This window comes from Erpetoichthys calabaricus, chromosome 12 (genome assembly GCF_900747795.2).
Source record: "Erpetoichthys calabaricus chromosome 12, fErpCal1.3, whole genome shotgun sequence".
In the NCBI taxonomy this organism is placed as follows: Eukaryota; Metazoa; Chordata; class Cladistia; order Polypteriformes; family Polypteridae; genus Erpetoichthys; species Erpetoichthys calabaricus.
Genome location: NC_041405.2, coordinates 87,799,836 through 87,812,719, shown reverse-complemented (window position 1 = coordinate 87,812,719; position 12,884 = coordinate 87,799,836).

The window sequence follows — 12,884 nt, the reverse complement described above, 5'->3', positions numbered from 1 at the left end:
CCAGGGATTGCTACAACTCTCCACTGACCTGACATACTCTCTGTTTGGTGCATAAAGGCCTTGTACCTCAGCAAATGTGGTATACTAGCTTACTTTCAAAGGCCTGTACTTTGATATAAGGAAGTGGCTTCTTTAAATACAACTATTACTGTGGTTGTACATTCTGCAGGGCATCTCCCTTTACCTTGTGCATTTCACAGTTTAAACCTTTGTAAAAATAAAATGGAACCTCTTTTTAGATTAGAATATCCTCTTTAATAAAATCCCTGTGTGCGTCCAGGTGTCCATGTGTGTGTGTGTCTTCTGGTGAAGTGCGCATGCACGGGGCACAGTGCGATGCGCGATATTACTGTCAGAGAAAGTAGCAGGCGTTTTACGGAAATACAAACCAGTATTACTGCAAGAGGAAATTAAAGGTACACAATACAGTGACTCATATTACAGCCACATACAAGCCAGTATTACTGTCAGAGGAGATTAAAGGCATATTACCAACGCGCACACCTGTATTACCGCCAGAGAAAATTAAAGGTATATTACGAACGTACAAGCCAGCAGACGTCCAAGACAGTATTACTATCACAGAAAATTAAAGACACACAATACATGACGGCAGCCCACAAAGAACGGTCAGCTCAGCAAGTATAAACATCAACAAAAGAAAGGCTGAAAGAAAGAAAAATACGACCAACAAAAAGAATGAGGTCAAAGTCTCTTGCCATTTAATATAGACTGTTCCTACTAATGTTTATGCACTACTGTTCTAGCGCTCGTTATTGTAAGGTGCTAAATGACTAGTTTATTTATAAAAGCACATTTTAAACAACAGAGGTTGCGCCAAAGTGCTGTACCAAAAAGCATTAAAATAAACACAATACAAGCAATCATGCAAAAGCAGATTAAAATAAAACAACCAATTGTAACATCCACCACAATCCCATCATACTCAATGAAAGACAGAAGAAAACAAGTAGGTCTTAAGCCGACTTTTAAAATCCTCGATTGAGGATGAAGACCTGATGTTCAGAGGTAAGTCATTCCAAAGCCTAGGAGCAACAACTGAAAAAGCTCTGTCTCCCCTACACTTCAGCCGAGATCTTGGCACTAGAAGGAGCAGTCGTCCAGATGACCTCAGTGCTCTTGGTGGCACATAGTGGTGAAGGAGGTCACAGATATATTTTGGAATGAGACCATGCAAGGCTTTAAAAACAAACAACAAGATTTTAAAATCAATGCGACACCTCACCAGTAGCCAGTGGAGAGAGGCTAAAATGGGGGAGATGTGATCCTGTTTTCTTGACCCAATCAAAAATCTAGCTGCCGTGTTCTGAACCAGCTGAAGGCGCGACAGAGCAGATTTTGACAGACCCACGTATAAGGAATTACAGTAATCTAGGCGAGATGGAAACAGTCATTCATGCCTTTATTACAAGTCCTTCTGTGATTTTAGTTTAGAAATTTGCCTCAGTTGGTAAAAACTGGACTTTACTACCATGGAGATTTGTTTTTCAAAACTTGGTGATGACTCAAAGATGATACCTAGGTTTCTGACATTATTATGAATTATTGCTGCCAAAGGTCTTAACTGCATGCCGATTTCAACTGCAGATGTGGTAGGACCAAAAATAATGACTTCTGTTTTATTTTTGTTTAATTGCAAAAAAATTTGTGTCATCCAATATTTCTTTTCCATGTTTTCCTTCTGAAGGAGTGAAAAACATGAAAGGCAAACATCACAGCAAGAAATCTGGAGTGTTCAGTAAACATTGATGTCAATAACCTCTGTACATGCTCTTTTAGAATGCTTATACTGTTTTGGTAGGTTGTTTTCTAAGTGTTAAATAAGCAGATGTTTTTGTTAAGATCTCAGGATAATTTGTAGAGAAAAGTAGCTTGATTGTTGCCGGCTTGTGTACTGTGGCTTATTGTTGTCTACTGTTTTGTAATATATTATAATATACTTGTATACATTATGTTTTGTGCTTCATTTTTGCATCCCCCATTTATTTGATATATAGTTTTGTTTTGTCAGAATTTGATTTTGTGGGACTTGGCTACTGCTGCAAAGTAATAAGCTGGGTCTGGTCATTTACACCTGATCTGTTGTTCACTGGCTACTTCTTTTTATATTCTAAAGAAATATAAAAATAGCACATATGGTACAAATGTATATGCAGCACCTAAAACATTTAAGATATGTTTGAGTATATTCAAATATATGCTAACTTATAGTATTCAAGTCTTTATTTTTGGGTAATTTGGAAGCCTTTCCAAAAAGTCTGAAATCAGATTTGTTTGTTATATATTGAAAATCAAAATTAACATTGAAATTGAAAATATAAAACAAATCGGAGCATTACCTTCACAACACCCCTCAAACAGTGCTTGCAACACCCTGTTTTTAAAGGTCTGCACTAGAGATTGCAAGGTCAAAAGACTGCTTGGCCACTCGGGTATTCTATAGTAGTTAAATATGACACAATTATTCACTATTCTCTTCTAGGACTTTTCATTATTTGTAGTTTTGATGTTGTGGGTGTCAAAATAGTGGGGGAAAACATCCTTCATCCTTTCTACCAGGTCAACTGCAGACAACTTTGGCAAAGTGGTAGTTACAGCGTGTGCCACCATAGCATACCAGAAAGAAAAAAAAAAGACAAAGGAAGTGAAGTAATGTGATAAAGACAAATACTTTCGTAAAGTTTTAAAGATATGTGTTTTGTTATGTCTTGAATAATTTCATTGCATGCTTATGGATGAACGAGGTGGGGGAGTAAGGTCTGAGATATAGGCAAAGCCAAAACAAGCAGCTAAGTAAGGCCATTGTTTGGTGTCAGCCCTTGCAGCAGGGAATCATTCTTGGGAAGATACAACATTTTTTATAGTGTATGATTATAAATTGTGTTAGTACATGTCACAAAGATGAATAATGTACTGGACTGTGGCTGCATATGGAGGAATATTTTGGACAAAATCAAATAAATAAATTGCGCAAATAAATATAAGTACTGTGAAATGTGAGCATAAATAAATAAATGTGTCACAAAATATGTTTTTGTTGCTTATTTACTTATTTAATTTTGTCCATAATATTTCTCCAAATGGATCATGAAATATGGCTTGAAATAAAACTGTCACTTTCACTCATCAAAGCTGAGAGGGTGGGCTCTGAGGAGGATGGGCTCTAGCACATACTGTGTTTTGATTGGTGAGTCATCCTCTGCAGATTGCTCATGCTTAATTCAGCATGTCACTACAGGAGATAGAGGCTAATAGAATAGCACAATAATTAATTACAAAAATGCTCACTACTGCTGAAGAAATGGATTCTGCTGAAGTTATCACGTATTTCAGAAAGAAAATTGAAGATTTATCAGAAGAAATGACAATGTTGGCAGCCATTTTAGACTATGAAATTGAGTAAACTATTTTTGAAAGCATTGAAGAACTGCTGCAACAGTCTTGGCTACACACCAGTTCAAGAGACAATGTTACCTGCCCTGGACACCCATCCTTTGACAGTCCAGCTCATTCAATAGAACACTTTATTTTTAGCTGTTTAAAAATACGACAGATTGCAGATCTATATAGTGTATCAGAGAAGATGATGATAAGGCGAATGAGCTAGTGTGAGATACAGTGAACTGCTCCTGTATCAATTTAGATACTTTGACATGGAAAGCCCAAAGCAGCGCCAACTAATATTTTGAACTGAATATTTCACCCTTGTTTATGAGTCTAAAGTCAGGTGCATAATTGCAGGTACTTTTTCAAGCAATTTTACAGCCTTGATCGGTGGCAAACATAATACTTTCTTATCCATATTTCACAATGGCTCATTCGCCTTGTGATTGACATAATTTTTAACCTCATTAAAGAAAGTGTTCTATTGATTCAGCTGGAATTGACACATTTATTTATTTATGCTTACATTTCATGACACATTTATTTATTCCCACATTTCACTGTACATTAATTTATTTGCACATGTATTTATTTATTTGTTTGTTTGTTTATTTTACCCACTTACTATGTAAGGACCCGTTTCACTCCAGCCATACAAAGAAAACCAGGGGTGTGAGAATCGTAATAAGCAGAACTGTTCGATTGGTAGTGGCAGTTGCAATATCAGACTCTGAAGTGCAATATGTCATGGTGATGGGTAATCTATCCAATACTAAAATAATTTTGATAAATATGTATGCACCTAATGTGAATGATAGAGCTTTCCTCCAAAATATATATGCATCTATCCTTAATGCAAACACTCATAAAATTATGATGGCCGGAGACTGTAATTGTGTTTTAAATCCAGATCTGGATAGATTATCAGCTACGATGGCGATTTCATCAAATACTGCAAAAATAATTACACAGTTTGTAACGGATTATAACTTATAAGATCCATGGAGGTTTTTTAATCCTAACCTAAGAGCATATTCCTTTTTTACCCATACATCATTACTCAAAAATTGATTATATCCTCATAGATAATAATTTTTGCCCACTATCAAATCTTAAGTATGATGGTATTGTAATCTCTGACCTTGCCCCTCTGATCATGGATCTTAAATTACTACATCCCACACACTCATCTCGTAGCTGGCATCTTAACCCCCTGTCATTAGCTGATGAGGACTGTACAGAATTCATATCCAAGCAAATTGATTATTTTCTTTAGACAAATGCATCCTCAGAAGTCTCAGCAGGTACACTCTGGGAAACTTTGAAGGCATTTTTAAGAGGACCGATTATTTCATATCTTTCTCACAAAAATAAATTGGAAAACAAGAAGACGTCAGAGTTAATTGGCAAAATTACTAGAATAGATCTAGAATACATCAGGTTTCTAAATGAGGCACTTTATAGCTAAAGACGGGTTTTGCAATCACAATTTAACCTCTTGGCTATTAAAGAAATGTAACATCTTATCTTTATATAGTGACATCCTTATTGTGAACACAGAGAGGCGGCCAATAAGATCTTAGCCTAACAAATCCACAAGCACAAAGTCCATAATGCAAATAACAAAACAGACAGAGAAAAAATTATTGACCATAAAAATATAACCTACACATTCAGAGAGTTCTAAAAGTCATTATATTCTACTCAGTTTAAAGAGGATAAAACACAATCTAATGAGTTTCTTGATTCATTACAAATGCCACAGCTAAATATTCTTAATGCTGTGGAACTCAATAAACCTCTGACACTTTCAGAATTACTAGATACTGTGAACACACTTCAAAGTGGAAAAGCATCCGGCCCTGATGGCTATCCACTGAAATTTAATAGACAATTTTCAAATAAGTTATCTCCACTATTATTAGCAACGTTTGTAGAAGCTAAAGACAACAAAATTGTACCTCAAACCTTTCGCCAAGCGTTAATTACCGTCTTTCCTAAGAAAAAATAAGGACTTATTGCAATGTGCATCATATAGAAACCAATCGTTCTTCTGAATAACGATGTTAAGATACTCTCCAAAGGTCTAGCCAGAAGGATTGAGAAAGTGCTTCCTTCTTTAATATTACAAGGCCAAACCGGATTTATTAAAGGCAGACACATCTAACCTTTGATGTTTGTGTAATACAATATATTCATTCATTAAGTCTAACACCCCAGAGATCATATCATCTTTAGATGCAGAAAAAGCATTTGATATGGTTGAATGGGACTACCTATTCACCACATTGTACAAATTTGGGTTTGGCCCAAACGTATGTACATGGATCAAACTACTTTATACTAGTCCAGAAGCCTCAGTTTGTGTTAACAACATTATTTCAGACTACTTCAAAATAGATCATGGAACGTGATATGCAGATGATATGGTTTGTATATATCTGCACCACAAAGTTCTGTTTCGGCAGTCCTAAAAGCATTAGTAGATTTACAAAAGATATATGGACTCAAAATCAATTTGAATAAAAGTGTGCTCTTTCTGTTGAATTCTCTAGCTCACAATGTCCGACTGGACACTTTCCCATTTATTTTAGCAGATCAGTTTCAATATCTAGGGCTAAATATTGCAAGCAAATATGAAGCTCTTTTTCAACAAAATTTTGCTGTCTGCATGGATAAAAATAAACAAGATGAGAATAGATGGTCTACCCTACATCTTACATTAGCTGGGAGAATCATTATTGTTAAGATGACCATCCTTCCCAAGCTGCTCTTCCTATTTAAAATCATCACCGTATACATTAACAAATCATTTTTTAAGACATTAGACTCGATCATAACTTCATTTATTTGGAATTCGAAACATCCACACATCCAAAGGGTGGCTCTACAACGACCTAAAGCAGATGGGGGCATGGCACTACCTAACTTTCAATTCTATTGCAAGCTATGAAGACCTGGACATCAACACAAATCAATTAATTTACATTAGCCTGGCCTGCAATAGAAATAAAATCTTGAAGTAATTATTTATATTTCCTGCTGTGTGCCTCAGTTAATACAAACTACTCTCAATGCACTGTGGAATATGACCCGGACACAGACAGGCGGACAGTGATGGTTCACCCAACACACGTTATTCACTGACTCCATATTTACAAAAGTGCACACAACCCCCAGAGCTCCCCCAAAGTCCAGGCCTCTTTATAATGCCTCTTTCTCTTCAGGCCGCCTCCTTGCCTCTCCTCCCGAGCTCCGTCCTTCTCCACTCCTGACTCAAGCCATCGAACGGAGGGAGGTGGCCCCTTTTATGATCACCCGGATGTGCTCCAGGTGTCTTCCGATAAGCTTCCTCCGGCACTCCCCAGTGTGGCGGAAGTACTGGCTCTGCACCCAGAAGCACTCCGGGTGTCCCTGGTCCTCTTCCCTCCAGCTTTTCCGGGTGTGGCGAAAGTGGTGAGGTCCGGGGCTCCGTAGGCATCGGGGCGCCTCCTGGCGGTGACCACGGGCCCCTACAGGGCTGAGCTTCAAAGCTCTGTACCCTTGGTCCCCAAAGCCACCAGGGTGGTCGCCCCCTCGTGGTCTGGAGGAGGTGTAAGCCCTCCTCCGGTCCTCTTGGACGTCCCGGTTGGGTACTACCCCCAGCCGCGTGCCACAACACTAATAATCTAAGTGCCCTTCGTTCTCTCAGAATTTGAACCAATGTAGGAAGCACTTTAAGACAGAGAAGCTTTACATGACAATGACCTTTTCCCACTCTTTCAAACTTGTACACTATTTAAAGTGTGGAAAAAGTCTGGGATTAAAACACTTAGAGACTTACAGATACATATATAACTGTTCATAGGATGCAAAGACATTACGCTTCAGATTCAACCTCTCATCAACACATTTCTTCCACTACTTTCCAGCTAGAAACCTTGCTAAACAGAACCTGCCCAGTTTTCCCCACCTCCAATCTTATTCTATTCCAGAAGAAATATTGATCAGCCTTCATATCATATCTACAATTTATAAATATATTTTAAAGTCCCTTCCTTTCAAAGACCCCAAAGTACATTGGGGAAAGGGTCTGTCACCTAATGTTACAGAAAAGGAGTGGAAGGCAGCCATGCAGAGAATATACTCTAAAGCCCTCAATTATTCAACTTACAATCTTTTATCAAGTACATTTATCTTATTTAAAATTGTCCAGAATGTTTCCAGGCAAGATTTAACCTGTGAGCATTGCAGTCTAGCTCCAGCCTCACTGGGCCACATGTTCTGGATGTGCACCAAATTAGTAACATTTTGGACAAAAATCTTGGCATGCCTATCAGAATGCCTTGGTGTCACAATCAACAGTTGTGTCTGGTGTACTTCCAGATGGACTTAAAGTGGAGAAGGACAAACAAGCTGTAATTGCCTTTACTACACTACTAGAAGGTAGACATATCTTGCTCAACTGGAAGAATCCCATCCCACTACTTTTAAGTCAGTGGGTAGCTGATGTTCTGTACTACTTGAAATTGGGAAAAATCAAGTTCTCACTTAGAGGATCTGTTCAAAAATTTTTTAAAACATGGCAGGATCTAATCAATAACATTTTAGAATAAACTTCCACTTTGGGGTAAAGGGTACTCTTCATTTCTTGTTTCGTTTTATAGAATAGCTGTGGATGCTGGTTCTCCTCTCTTTCTATTGGGCAGGGGTTGAATTTTGCTTTGTTTGTTTGCTTTGTTAAGTTTGACTTAATTGTATGGAATTTTATCTGCTTCTAGTTAAAATTGAAATCAATTAAAAAAGAAATGTCTGAATATTCCTCCATAGTTGGTCACAAACTTGACTCAGAGACAGAAAAATTTGGGCAGCCACCTGGTACCCTGGCTGCAAAGTCGTAAAATTGTATGCAGCACTGATGTGCACAAAACTGAGTCCAAAACAGAACTGTGGGAATAGGGAAAAGGTGGAGGCTTTTAAAGGGGGAGACAGAAAGTGAGATCAAAGGGGTCGGGCTCATGAAGGTCTTCAGCCATAGGTTCGAGCCCGGATATGACATCACAGGGGCCGGAGCCGGCAAGGACTCCTTCCATAGGGGCTCGGTCCTGGAAGTGATGTTAAGATGACCAGGTGGAATCTCCCGTGAATGGTCTGCAGGAAAGGGAGAAAAAGAGTCAGTGCACTCTGCCACATCCCGGTATGACTCGGAACTGCCCTTACTCAAGCCCCTTAGCTGCCTCCCATACGCACATGAGTGAAAAGTTGCAATCTATACCAGCTTTCCATTGATTATCTGCGATAATTAAGCTAAGATCTTTCCCCAAATTCTGCCTTACTGAGTCTGTTTTGAGTAGGGTGTGGACAGGTGAGCAATTATGTTTTAATAAGACTTTATGGCTGAATGAATGTTTTTGGCCTACAAGTAGCATATTTTTTGCCTTTAGGGAAACCTTTAATCCAGTTTCCCTTCCAAACACGGCAACATTTAAATGTTTTGCAAGCTAACAGTGTGTGTTTCAATGGTAATGGTGAAAAATAGGGAAGTGAACTGAACTGTGCAAGTTTTTTTTTTTTTAAACCCTGACAACACTGTGTTGTACATGTACATGTTTGTACATGTTTTTAATTATATATAATTTTTATCCAGCATATTCTGTAATGTTTTGCCTTCTAGAGAAGCACAGTATTCCACACAAATTCCATTTTAAATTCCCTTTTTAAAGCCAGATGTTTTGAGCTTGTGAGCTTTGTTTTGAAAAGCATACATTTTGCTGAAGGAAAAGGAACCTTTTTCGAGAAATGCAGAATTGGTATACATCGTTTCAAATAGATTAACTTTTCAAAACAATATGTCAATTTGTTTAGTGTATCCTATTAGTATTTGTCCTGCCCTCCTTTTGGAGTGAAATAGCATAATTGACTTTGCTCACTCTATCTAGATAACACCTCCACGATTCCCCAAATTGAGTAATTGAATAAAGAACAGTTCAAATAACTAACAGCTGGTTGTGGTAATTGCCACAATTTTAGCATGGAAAAATTACAAATAAATGCTTTATAAACAGTTAATCAGATCATCTAATAAACTGATACAATGTAAATATCATGGCTTTCCAGTCTAGACTTAAATGCTGAAACCAATGTGGCATCTTTTGGTAGTAGGCAGTCATTTACAAAGTTTGGGGGCTTTGCGGCTAAAGACTGTACCTGTTACAGCAGTTTTAGTTGTTTCTTCAACTATAAGAATGCTTACAGTATTAGGATTGCAATGTGCAGTATGCTGAGAAATGTAGAAAAAGATTGCAATTATTAATTGCATTAAATATATTTTATTAATCCTGTCTTCTGATAAGACACTGAAAACAAATTCTCTTCCTCATAGCTCGTAACAGTTTGATCAGTGTTGAATGAAAATGCTGTCATATTTTAAATTTTATTTTTTGCATTTTACTGCTGGTAGTAGTATGTATACCAAGTGCAGTGAAATTTTTACTGGCATGTCCAAGTAATGTGCAACATGTTACCACTCTCCAGTGTCATGAAAAACAAAATTGTATAAAAATGCATAATTTTTTTTTCATATATACTTTTAAGCTATACAGGTGTGAGCACTGCTTCATAGGGATGTCAACTGAGACCATCTGAATTGCTGAAAGTTGTTTATTAGAACATGTACATTAACCCCATGAAGCATAACCTTTCCTGTGCCATAAGATATGCAAAGTGGGCATATGCTCAAAGAATCAATAAACTGTCAAAACATGAGAGATACATAGAGTATGTGGCCAAGCATTCAGGTTATTACAGACTACAAGCCCACATCACACAGGAGCAACAGGGATACCTTTCTTCCGGACAATCTAAATGATGTCTTTGCTTGATTTGTTGCACAGAAGAGGGAGCCTGTGGGAAAAATCGTACCTCCCACCGATGAACAGGTATTTTGTCTTACTGCATCTGATGTGAGGATGACTCTATCAAGAGTCAATTCACAAAAGGCCACCAGACCAGGCAATATACCCAGTTGTGTGCTACAAGAATGTGCCAACAGGACTGGGTGATGTCCTTACAGTCATCTATATATATAAAGGAGAGTTGGGATCCAAGCGAATGTGTTTGTGTGTTTGTGGAGGGATGGAGAGTTAAGGCGGGTGTTGGAGTCACGTGATCATCTCCCCTCCCATTCACCTGATTTCATTCACTTCATTTCGCTCCGAGCTGAGCTCCGCAGCTGATGCGGGCTTGCCGTTCTTTTTCCATAGTGTTTAGTCATTTCTCCTTTACTGATTTACTGTTTAGTAGATGCACTACTTACTGAATAGTATTTTTTCCTTTAGTGTTTCTACTTAGTGTTTCTTAGTGTTTAGTAGACGCGGTGTGCGAAAGGAGAGTTGGGATCCGAGAGACTGTGTTTGTGGAGGGATGGAGAGTTAAGGGGGGTGGGGGAGTCACGTGATCATCTCCCCTCCCATTCACCTCATTTCATTCACTTCATTTCGCTCCGCTGAGCTCTGCAGTTGACACGGTCTTGCCGTTCTTGATTTGCTTTTCACATGGCCAACTATACGTTGCATGCTCAAGAGTAAGCTCAGCGCATAGCTTGATCATATTACAACCGGAGGGGCGAACTGACAACATGGTATACAAAGAGATCCTTAACAAATAATTATTGGTATATTTTCCCTCAGTTTATTATTTAAAATTTTAAAGCAGTACTTCGCCGCTGTGAAGCGCGGGTATTTTGCTAGTCTTTAATATATTCTTAAGCCAATCAACATGTTCAATGTGCTTTTAATCCACCTTTATCATCCCAGTACCTATGAAACCATCAGTGATGTGCCAGAATGGCTAACTCCCCATAGCATTTACTTCTACTATCATGAAATGCTTTGAAAGGCTAGTCTTGGCACATATAAAGTTCAGTCTTCTTAGCTCTCTGTGTCCTTTGCAATTTGCATATTGGACCAGCAGGTCAACCAAGAACGCTATATCCTCTGTACTCCTTCTTCCTAACACACTTGGATAAAAGAGGCAAATTAGATATGTCACACTTAGTTCAGCATTTAACACAATTGTTCCCCATGCTTAGTCTTTTGCTGTTTACCAGGCTTACTCCAATGGATCAACTGTTCATTTGATATAGAGACGACAATCTATCCTTAAACATTGATAAGTCTGAAACATGTATTGTTGACTTCAGGGTAAAAAAAAAAATAAAAAAAAAAAAACATAACTGATCACATACTAGTCTGCATCAATAACGACAGATTGTGAAGAATGCCAAGTTCCTCTGTGTGCACAGCCTGGGGACCTCACATGGACTAATATTACAATTTCCTTAACTAAAAAGGCTCACTAGAGACTACATTCTTCGCGGCAACTGAAGCGAGCAAGACTCCCATCTCCCATTCTCAACACATTTTACAGTGGTACCATCAACAGTGTTCTGACCAGTTGCATTACGGCCTGGTATGGAAATTGCATTATGTTTGGCTGCAAGAAACTGCTGAGAATAGTGAGGTCAGCGAAGAATGTTATTGGGGTGCCTCTCCCTTCTTTGGAAGACACTTTTTCCAAACACTGTGTCCGTAAGGCCTACTGCAATGTGCAGGACCAATCTTATCCCTTTCACATATTATTCATTTTTTTGCCAACTAATTAAACATACTACAGCATTAGAGTCAGATCTGTCAGGCTATGCGATAGCTACCCCCCCAGTGTGTCAGACTCCTCAGCACAATGAACACTCACTAATCTTCCACCCATGCCACTAACATTTTAGATCACAATCTTTCTCTCCAGTTTATACAAGCCACATTATATATAATGTTAAAAGATAAGTCACTGCACTGATATGTGGAACTTTCATTAAATGGGTTTCTGATGTGGTGTTGCATGGTTTTGTCTGTTTGTGCACACTGTGAGCCCAGAGCGTCATTCTTTATGTATGTAAATGGTTGAGATGGCAACGTTTACTTTGACTTTTAACTTTGACTTTGATATTAGAACTGTGTAAAAAAAAAAAAAAAAAAAAAAAAAGCAGTCTGGGACCCAGGCCACTGAAAGAGATCTATTACTCTTAAATAACTCGCATACGGAACTTTATAACCTAAAAGATTTTCATGCACAGTCACCATGCTCACTTTTAAAACTGCTTTTATATCAAGCTAATACACATTTCGTTCAGCAGCCTATAGGTGTTATGAAAATGGAGCTATTCAAAGAAAATAAGATTGGGCAGAACAGACGGAACAAAATATAGTGATAAAGGATAAAATGCAGACATGGGTGAAAAAACTTGTGGTCTGAAGCAGAGATGTTGCATTAAAGTATAAGTTAGCCATTGAGTAGCTGAAAAATATATGAATTATTTTTGAGAATTTACAAAGAGTAGGATAGGGGAGGGGATATGTGCCTTACGGCAAATCAAGTTACTTGATTTAAAATGAAAAAATCCTTGTTAAAAATTTTCTTTGAAGAATCTGGAATCAAAGCATGGG